The sequence below is a fragment of the Bos indicus x Bos taurus genome, chromosome 26 (assembly GCF_003369695.1).
Source record: "Bos indicus x Bos taurus breed Angus x Brahman F1 hybrid chromosome 26, Bos_hybrid_MaternalHap_v2.0, whole genome shotgun sequence".
Classification (NCBI taxonomy): Eukaryota; Metazoa; Chordata; class Mammalia; order Artiodactyla; family Bovidae; genus Bos; species Bos indicus x Bos taurus.
The window spans coordinates 14990554-15000103 of NC_040101.1; the positions used below are offsets into that span (position 1 = coordinate 14990554).

Here is a 9550-nt window from a genome sequence, read left to right on the forward strand (position 1 = left end):
TCTATCCCTTTCTTAGTTTACAGTTTTCTGGGCTGGTCTGTGGGTGTGTGTGAAACTAAATTGTTTCCACGGATTTGACAGCCATAGTCTTGACAACAAATACTAAGAGCTTACCAGCTCATGCAATTTCATACAATCTTGCCTTACCCTCCAAAACAATGAAATAGAGGCAATTCTTCAAGAGATTTCATTTCTTTGGGGAAAGCTGTTGATATTTTGATAGTCCATAGGAATAGTTTATTTCTCAACAATAACACGGAAGACAGAATAAATGAACTGATGAAAGGAACTGGGGGTACTTCTAAGAACATAGAGGTGAAATCAGTGACCCTACCACCAAATGAAATTACCCATAAGAGAAAAACCAAATTCAACTTGGAAGAAAATGGTCTGGGAAATATAATATGGAAGAGAAGTAGCATCTATCACCCAATCTATCATTGGGTGATAGATTGCTTAAAATTAATTTTAGAAAGACTGTGATAGGATACCATAATTTTAAGAGACCACAGCATTTGGCCTGACAGCATCACAAATATTGGTTGAATGATTTGAAATAGCCACGTTTGTAGGTCAAAAATGGTCAAATAGTCTAGTTCCCTGACAGAGTTTACAGATAAAGGAAAAAAAAAAAACACAAAATGATTTGTGCATGAATAAAATTCAGGAAAGTTGAGCAAGGGAAATATGAACACCAGGACAGAAGTTGCAAGGAAGGAATTCCATGGATGGGAGCCGTGGCAAAGTCCCACTGGATCCTTCCGGTCTCAGCATTTAACCCCATCCTTATGGACTCTTTTCCAATCCTGATGAGGTTGGTTTCTCTCTCCCCTCTAGAAACACTTCCCTTCAGAAATAGCCTCACATGACACCCATCACAAGCAGCTGTGGATCAGAAACTCTGACCTGGCTGGGATTCTCTAGGCCATGTCCTATCTCAGTATCTAGCCAGGTTGGCCAGAAACAGTCCCTGAACACATCCCCCTTGAAAGAATGAGCAAACAAATGAGGGAATGCATACAAAAAACAATACAGCTTGAATCACTGCTATAGTAACAACTGCCTACACAAACTCACAGTAAAGAACTGTGATTTTTAACTATGATTTTCAGTTCAGTCAGTCACTCAGTTGTGTCTGACTCTGCAACCCCATGGACTGCAGCACACCAGGCCTCCCTGTCCATCACCAACTCCTGGAGTTTACTCAAACTCACGTCCATTGAGTTGGTGATGCCATCTGACTATCTCATCCTCTGTCATCCCCTTCTCCTCCCGCCTTCAACCTTTCCCATCATCAGGGTCTTTTCAAATGAGTCAGCTCTTTGCATCAGGTGGCCAAAGTATTGGAGTTTCAGCTTCATCATCAGTCCTTCCAATGAATATTCAGGACTGATTTCCTTTAGGATGGACTGGTTGGATCTTCTTGCTGTCCAAGGTACTCTCAAGAGTCTTCTCCAACACCACAGTTCAAAAGCATCAATTCTTTGGTGCTCAGCTTTCTTTACACTGGAGTTTACTATAAAATAAAATACATTCTGTATGAATTACCAAGTAATTCATACAGAATTTCTAAGTAGGCATTTTAGATACAAATTTAATCCATAATTTAGGTGATCTTTGTTCAGTATAGATTGTAGACTTAGGACTAAAAGTCACTAAGTTCTGAAACAGAGACTAGAGTCCATGGAGAATATTTTAATGAACGGAGATAGGCTCAAATTTTAGAGTGCTCTAGGAAGAGTCAGTTTCCAAAACTGTTATAAAAGCCAAGAAAGGAATTGTACATAATCAGCAGTCTATCATGTCTATTCCAGATGAATAACTTCCCTTAAATTCAATCTTGTAAAATTTTGTGAACCATATTGTTTCATTCATATCACAAACATGCTTTCTAGGAATGGGTGTTTATAGAGTTCATAGCAGAGATTGCTCGCCTCTTCCCACAGAGAATAGAATTAAACTCTCTTGCTCAATCTCTCTTGCAGCAAGATGTGCCACAAGATCAACAGGCCAATAAGATGTGAGTGCACAGATGTGTATCAGTTCTAGTCCTGTTCATGAAGAACCTACACGTGACCCTCCATGCTCCTTCTTTTCCATGGCTTGATGCAGACAAGAACAGTGACCTTGAAGACTGTGTTGAAGCTGGTGGAGCCACAAGCTGGAAGGAGCCTGGGTTCCCTGCTTAGAGGAAAGCTCTCATCAATCACAAACATCCATTTTGAACTTTACATAAGCATGAAATAAATTCCTATTATGTTAAGCCACTGATATTTCAGGTTATGTCAATTAGCATTAACTTAACTAATGGAGATTATTTTATTGTACAATTTCTCCTACTTCCAAGAACAGCTTTGGTACCGAACATTGAATGTGTGTGTGTGTTCAGTCGCTTCAATCATGTCTGACTCTTTGTGACCCCAAGGACTGTAGCCTACCAGGCTCCTCTGTCCATGGGATTTTTCATCCTGGGCTGTAAACTTTACCATGAGATTTGGATGCAAATATTAAGCAAAACATTAATAATTTGACAGATGATTTTCCAATTTTTGGTTTTAAAAAACTCCTTTCTTCCTAAATTATAAAAATTAATTACTCTTCACTCCTTTTTTATAGAATTTTAATTTTAATGGACATTTTTCAGTTCAGACCCTGAGGGTGACCATTGTTTTCAAAAGCAATCTGAGGCCAAATGATACCTCGAGTTTTAGTAAAAATTCAACCAGTGTTGCCTAGGTCCCCAGATGCAATTTATGTGTGCTGGGTACAGAGGAAATTCTCAAACATCATAGGTAGGGCTTGGAGCTACCACTGGAACTCTGCTCTCCACCAGCTTTTATTACTCCTGACATCTCAGGATTGCAGGCTACAGGGTGGACCCTGGGAAGGGGTGACAGAGCCATAGCAGTCCTTCCCCAGGTAGTATATGGCACCGAAAGTGGCCTTTAATTGAAAAATAATTCAAAACACTCCTTTCTCCTAGATTCAGCAGAGCACTACATAACATTGATTCAGTTTTGACCCTCAAACCTTGGACATTTAAATGTAAAAAATCCAAACTTAGACGTTTCTAAGCCAGTAGCTATGTTTGCAGAGGAGTTAAATATTAACATATTTAATATGTTTCGGCTCTGATTCTGGCAACCTCGTGATACCAAATTCCAGGTGAGGGAAAGAAAGACCCTGGGACACCTGTGTGGCCAGATAACCAGCGTGTTAGCCAAACAGAGTCTCATTTACTTAACCTTCAGAGAGCCTGTCTGGCTTCCTTTATCTGGCTCTGCCCACCACCAAGGCCTTCAGCGGGATGGAGAACACACCTGCCTGGGGAAGCCAGACGCCCCCTGAGCAGAAGGAGATGGCAGTCATCTGGGGGTTACTGTGTCTTAAACCTTCCGGAGCATCTGTCCCGCCAAATGTGAGGGGTTTCAGGTCCCCCAGACTCAGGGACTGAAATAATTTCTAGCCCCCCTCTGTTATGCATGAAGATGGTTTATGTTGTGAAAAAGACGAACAAGCATACTTAAAATTTTAGAGCATTCGTTATTCAGTTTTACGTACTTCTAAAGTTTTTGTAGTTAATCTCCTGCAGAAACCTTGATACTTCAACTGTTTTACTTATAAGGATGGTGAGACTCAGAGGCTTGAAGCAAGCTTTCCAGGCTCATGCCATTGGTAACAATCAGAGGTGTCTTGGGGACAATTTCTTTCCTCCAGCCCCAGATGACTTGTGTAAATTCACAAAAGGCCATGTTCCCTCCAGGACTGTGTTAGTCTAGAGTTGATATAAAAAATGGTCAGGAATGGGTACAGTAGGCGATGTTAAATGTGTATGTATATATTTGTGTGTAAGACGGGGTATCTGTTTTCCGAAAGAAAATAACACATTTTTTTTTAATTTTTATATTTGATTTTCTTACAGAAATAACTTCAGTTATTATGCCAATATTTACCTGAAAATGGCAGCCTCCAACAGTAAATAATTGAAATAACCACAGTATCATAAGGAGCTATAGTGAACAAACAAAATTTTTCCTTCTTGACCAATAAAGTTTTGAAGAATGAAAAACCACAACTCTGAAGGAAAAAAGGCAAATGTAAATGGAGGACACGCATCAAAGCCCAGGAGCTAAAAATGAATTATTAGAAAGATGCTTCAAAAAATCAATTACCATCACAGGGAAAAACTATTATGAAAGCAGCTCAAAAAATAAATGAACACTTATCTTTAAAACAGAAATACTTGAGATAGTTTACAATGCCCAGTTAATTACTATATATATTCCACCCCCTCAGATATTTATGAATACTGTATAAGTCAATAGGATTTGTTTACTTACTGTTAGAAAATTTTTTGTCATATGTGAAAAATTACAACAATTCTTCAACCATTAGAAAGATGGTTTTCCCACATTTTGAATGTTTTTTTAAATGAAATAATACATGGTCAGAGCATCAATCTCCGAGATTTTTTTAGAACAGGTGACTAAAAACCAAGTTCTCCTTACAGGCCAGCCCCAAAACGTTAAGTGATAAAATACACTTTTATTTCTTAGGCCAGCCAGCCTAAACACCTTTCTGGGAGTCAGCAATCTGTGGCCCACAGGCTGAATGTGGCTTGTGGCCTATTTGTACACAGCCCTGAGTCGAGAATGGTTTTTACATTTTTAAGGGGTTGTAACCAAAACCAAACCAGAGAATATGTAACAAAAAACCATACATGGTCTACAGAGCCTAAAATATTTATGATATGTCCGTTTATAGAAAAGTCTGCAGACCTTTCATTTATATCAATGTTGTACAGATTCAGGCAGTGCAACTGTAAGTCCAAGATAAGGTTCATTTATTCCCATCAGGAATATAAGTAACTTTCTGAAAAGGTATCTTCTGATGTCATCTGTCGATTTCTTTTCAATTTTTTCTTCATTTTCAACGTCATTAAAGTTCGTCCTTATCTCTTTTCTCATGATTTTGGAGCTTTTCCAATTTTTCATATATTAAGGTAGCAATCTCTTTTGCATCTCTGGAGTCTATTTGCTCTCCCCAAGTATTTCTCTTTGCCCTTTCATAAGGATACAATCTCACAGTCGGATAGGCTCTGATACCAGCTTTCTGGCAAGTTTGAGCATAAGCCTGACAGTCTACTTTTCCAGCTTTTACTTTTCCTTTAAGTGTCCTAGCCAAGAGCTCAAACTCTGGAGCAAAGTTCTGGCAAGGTCCACACCAAGGAGCATAGAAATCAACCACCCAATGGTTTTTCCCTTGTAAAACCTTTTCATTGAAAGTCTGAGGTGTTAGATCTATAGATGCTTGAGGTAAAAATCCTAGACCCCAGATTCTTAGGGAATAAGCATCTCTATTCCAACCATTGTAACTATGATATTCATAAGCTTTATTTGATTTTTGGGGAAAAAATCTTATCTCAGGGTATCTCCGAACATTTTCTTGGGCACAAAAAGAATGATACTGTTGGCAGTCTATACTGCCCACATTGATCAGTCCAATTAATGTCCGGGCCATTCTTTTCCATTCTGGCATTAAGATTTGACATGGATGACACCATGGAGAATAGAAATCAACCATCCAGACTTCATCATGCTTTCTTTGTTTAACCAGTTCGTTGAAAGTGGTAGGTGTCAAAGAGATCACTGAAGGATTCATAAGATCCTCTACGAACTCCAAGATCTGTTCAGCAGAGTGATGTCCTTCATATTCATGAATGTTGGACTGGTTGAATACCACTGTTGTTGGATAAGCCTGAATGTTATACATGTTACAGAGTCCTTCATGAATTGTACAGTCTAATGTACCAAACTTAAGCTGACCATAAAGATGCTTTGATGCTTTTCGCAGCTCTGGCAATAAAGCTTGACATGGTGGACACCAAGGGGCAAAAAAATCAACTAGCCATGGTTCTTTTTCATTGGCAGGAAAATTTTGAGGTCCAAGTGTGGTAACATGAGAATTGACACTTTCCTTGGCAAGGGCAAGTATGTCATATAGAATCTTCTTTCCATGATGAATTTCAAATTCTTTGGTTCCCTGTCCTTTAAATACTGCTAGACATGGCTGAAAAACATAGAAGTTACTACAGACGTCTGGTGCAGAGGAACAGTCAAACTTGCCAATTTGAATATGTTCATTTTTAAGTAGAGTTTTTAGTTTCTTCAACTCAGGATCATTTGAATTTTCATTTTGTCCAAATTGAAAAAATAAGAGCCACCGATGATGAGCTAAACGATCCTGTAGTGAATTTGCTGAAAGGAGTTCAAAATCTGGAAGATTATGCATTATTTCCAAATAAATTTCTTTAGCATCCAATGAATTAAGAAACAAAATACCGCTTTTCTCTTTGTTATTTAAAGTGGCTCCAGGAGGAAAATAGGCAGTCGTACTTGTTGTAATATCCAAACTTTTACAAAGGTTGTCCTGGGTGGCACAGTCCACCCATCCCACATTAACAAGACCATCCAACATACCACTTAACCTGAGACGTGTCTGTGAGGTCAAACAATCGCTTCCTTCGGAACAAAAAGTGATCAGCCAGCCAATACCAGCAGCAAATGCAGTTTGTATGGAGTTAACAAAATTTCCTGTCCATAATTCTGTCACTGTGCTTCTAACATGCTGCATGGCGAAATTCATTAAACTTTCCTTTGATCTGTCACCATGGTATTTCACTGCAGCCATTCCAGACCTAAAAATGAAAAGGCTGGGATAACTGTTGACTCCTTTCATTCGGCAAAGCATTCTATCATCGCCACAGTTAACTGCTCCAATTCGAAGCAATGCATCTACTACTTTTGCAAAGTCTCTCCATGTGGGAGCTAAATCATGGCAGTGTGAACACCCTGGGGAGTAAAAGTTCACAAACCACAGTTCTCCAGAATTAACAGCAGCATCAAATTCTCTTCTATCCAATGTTATGATTTCAGGATCATCATCATAAATACCAAAATCATAACGGTAGTAATTCCAGCTTTCATACTGGCCTCCTTGATTATCTGCAAGTCCCCTTTCTCCATATTTGTCGTATTTTTTCCGCAGATCTTCATCTTTGAGTACTTCATATGCTCTATTTACTTTCAAAAAATCACTATGTGCATTTGGGTTATTCGGGTTTTTATCAGGATGTAGCTTCAATGCCAATTTCTTGAAAGCTTGTCTTATTTCTCTACTGCTTGCAGTTTTGGATACTCCAAGTAAACTGTAAAAATCCTGATCTGTACCCACTAAAATGGCCATATACATTACTAGAAAAAAGAGCATGACCCTTTTCAAGTCTCTGACATAGTCATCTTTATTTAACCAGACTCCCATTGTTTTTCTTGTACAAGTTCTGATTTAAATAAACATTAAGATAATGCCACTGGTTCCAGTTGATGTAATATGCAAATTTGAGAACTTCTGTCCACATTACTCCAAAAGTGAAACAGGCATCATAAATTGTCTCCCCAAATGTTAATCTGTGAACGGTTTTCGATTCATTTCTAATCCTTCCTTCTCACGTCACCAAAAAAACTCTCTGACCGCTGGGCCGCCGCGCCTGTGATGGGGTTGGACCAGCCACACCGGCAGCTACCAGCGCAGCCGGCTCCGGTCTGCTCCTCGCGCGGCGGTCTCCTAGGCGAGGCGGGGCGGGGCCTGGCGCGGTGCATTGTGGGAAAGGCGTGGAGGCCGCAGCTTGGGAGGATTCGCCTAAGGACCTGCGGGCCGAACGGGGTGGGGAGTGCGGGGTAGGTTTAGGTTGACGTGGCCCTCGGCGCGGAATCCGGCTCCGGCTCCGGCTCCGGCTTCAACCCGGAGCTGAAGAACACGCTGTAACCACTAAGCCCGCGCACCCGCACCATTGCGGCGGGTGCGCGCCGCGGACCCCACATTTTTTTTTTGATAACTTGCTTTATTTGTATTTTGCTCCCTTACTACTAATGCAGCAAATGGCAATTTTTTTTCCAATGGAAATAAAACCATTGTGAGATTAAATATGATAATAATTTCTTCCCTGGACCGTCACAGTAGTCTTCTAATTGCTTTCCTTGTCCCCAGAACAGTGTGTATCCTCTACACTGCCTGACAGTCAGGTTTAAAACACAGACTGGCCACACTATTGTCCTTAAAACTTTAGCCTCCTTCCCTGCCCTGTGCTTTCTAGGTCAGCACGGCCTGATAGGAATATTGTATCGTAAGCCACATTTTGAAAAGTAAAAAGAAATAGGTGAATACATTTTAACAACTTACTTAGTCCAAAATATCCAAAATATTATCATTTCAACAGGCGTCACATTTCAAGTGGCCACATGTAGCTAGTGTCTGGGGAATTCCTCACTACAAGTAAGACTTTATAGATACGATTAGCTTCCCTGAGATCTCCAACCTTGCTGATACCCATTTGGACCGTTTTCCAGCCACTCGGAACTCCTTTCAAGACATGAGCTCTCAAGAGGTTTTAATAGGATGCAACTCCAAGGTACTTAAAGAATGGAATAACAAGATTCAGCAGATGTCATTGAGCAGGAAGAAATAGCAAGTAGGTAGAGAGATGCAAAATTCAACAGACTCAGAGGTCACAGCTTGGGTACTGAAAGCTATGATGAAAGAGGGACAAAAGAGAGATAACAAACAAAGGGAAAAAAATAAAGAAAAATACTAAACTAATAATTTGTAAAAAATCTTTTTTGTTCTATACCTGAGATGTTTGGGGGATCAAACAATTAGAAATGATCTGAGGAAACTGACAGAGGGCAGGCAAAGCCAGAGGCTGTCTCACCACGTGCATTTCATCACTAACCTTTTAAGGCTGGCAAAATCCACTTAAAAAATTATAAGTGAATGGATTTCTCTTTCAAGCCATGATGGAGCAGCTGGTATCAGGATTGTTCTTTTACCATACATAATTAAAAGTTTGGACAATATATCAGTGATTTGCAAAGACTGAACAATGGGTAGTGCAGGATTGTAATAAATGGGGTAAAAAGAAAAACAAATGAGGTGAGACTTTCGATCTCTCTAGCTATATGCCTGGAGGCATTTCCTGAACCTCAGCACAAGGAGGGAGGTTCCAGCTGGAGCAAGGTAGACTAATTGAGCCGAGGAGAAAAAGAGTGGAGTTCACGGAGCCTAAAGTAGTTAGAAGGTGCAGAGCAAAGTACTGGAGTGCAGGAAGCTATAAAGATGAAAAGTTTTCAGAAAATGGCACGGGGCTCCACTTGAATCTTGGATAATCTGGAAAACTCAGCAGTGGTCACAGGACTGGAAAAGGTCAGTTTTCATTCCAACCCCAAAGAAAGGCAATGCCAAAGAATATTCAAACTACAGCACAATTGCACTCATCTCACACGCGAGCAAAGTAGTTCTCAAAATTCTCCAAGCCAGGCTTCAACAGCATGTGAACTGTGAACTTCCAGATGTTCAAACTGGATTTAGAAAAGGCAGAGGAACCAGAGATCAAATTGCCAACATTCACTGGATCAGCAAAAAAGCAAGAGAGTTCCATAAAAACATCTACTTCTGCTTTATTGACTACTCTAAAGCCTGTGACTGTGTGGATCAC

General features: G+C 40.0%; 1 pseudogene across 1 annotated transcript; it reads right to left on the reverse strand.

Moving 5' to 3' along the window:
* Positions 1–4822: 4822 nt before the first annotated feature.
* LOC113884341 lies at positions 4823–7730 on the reverse strand (annotated as a pseudogene). Its single transcript, XR_003508853.1, has one exon. The product of XR_003508853.1 is annotated as a dnaJ homolog subfamily C member 10 pseudogene (transcript).
* Positions 7731–9550: the final 1820 nt, after the last annotated feature.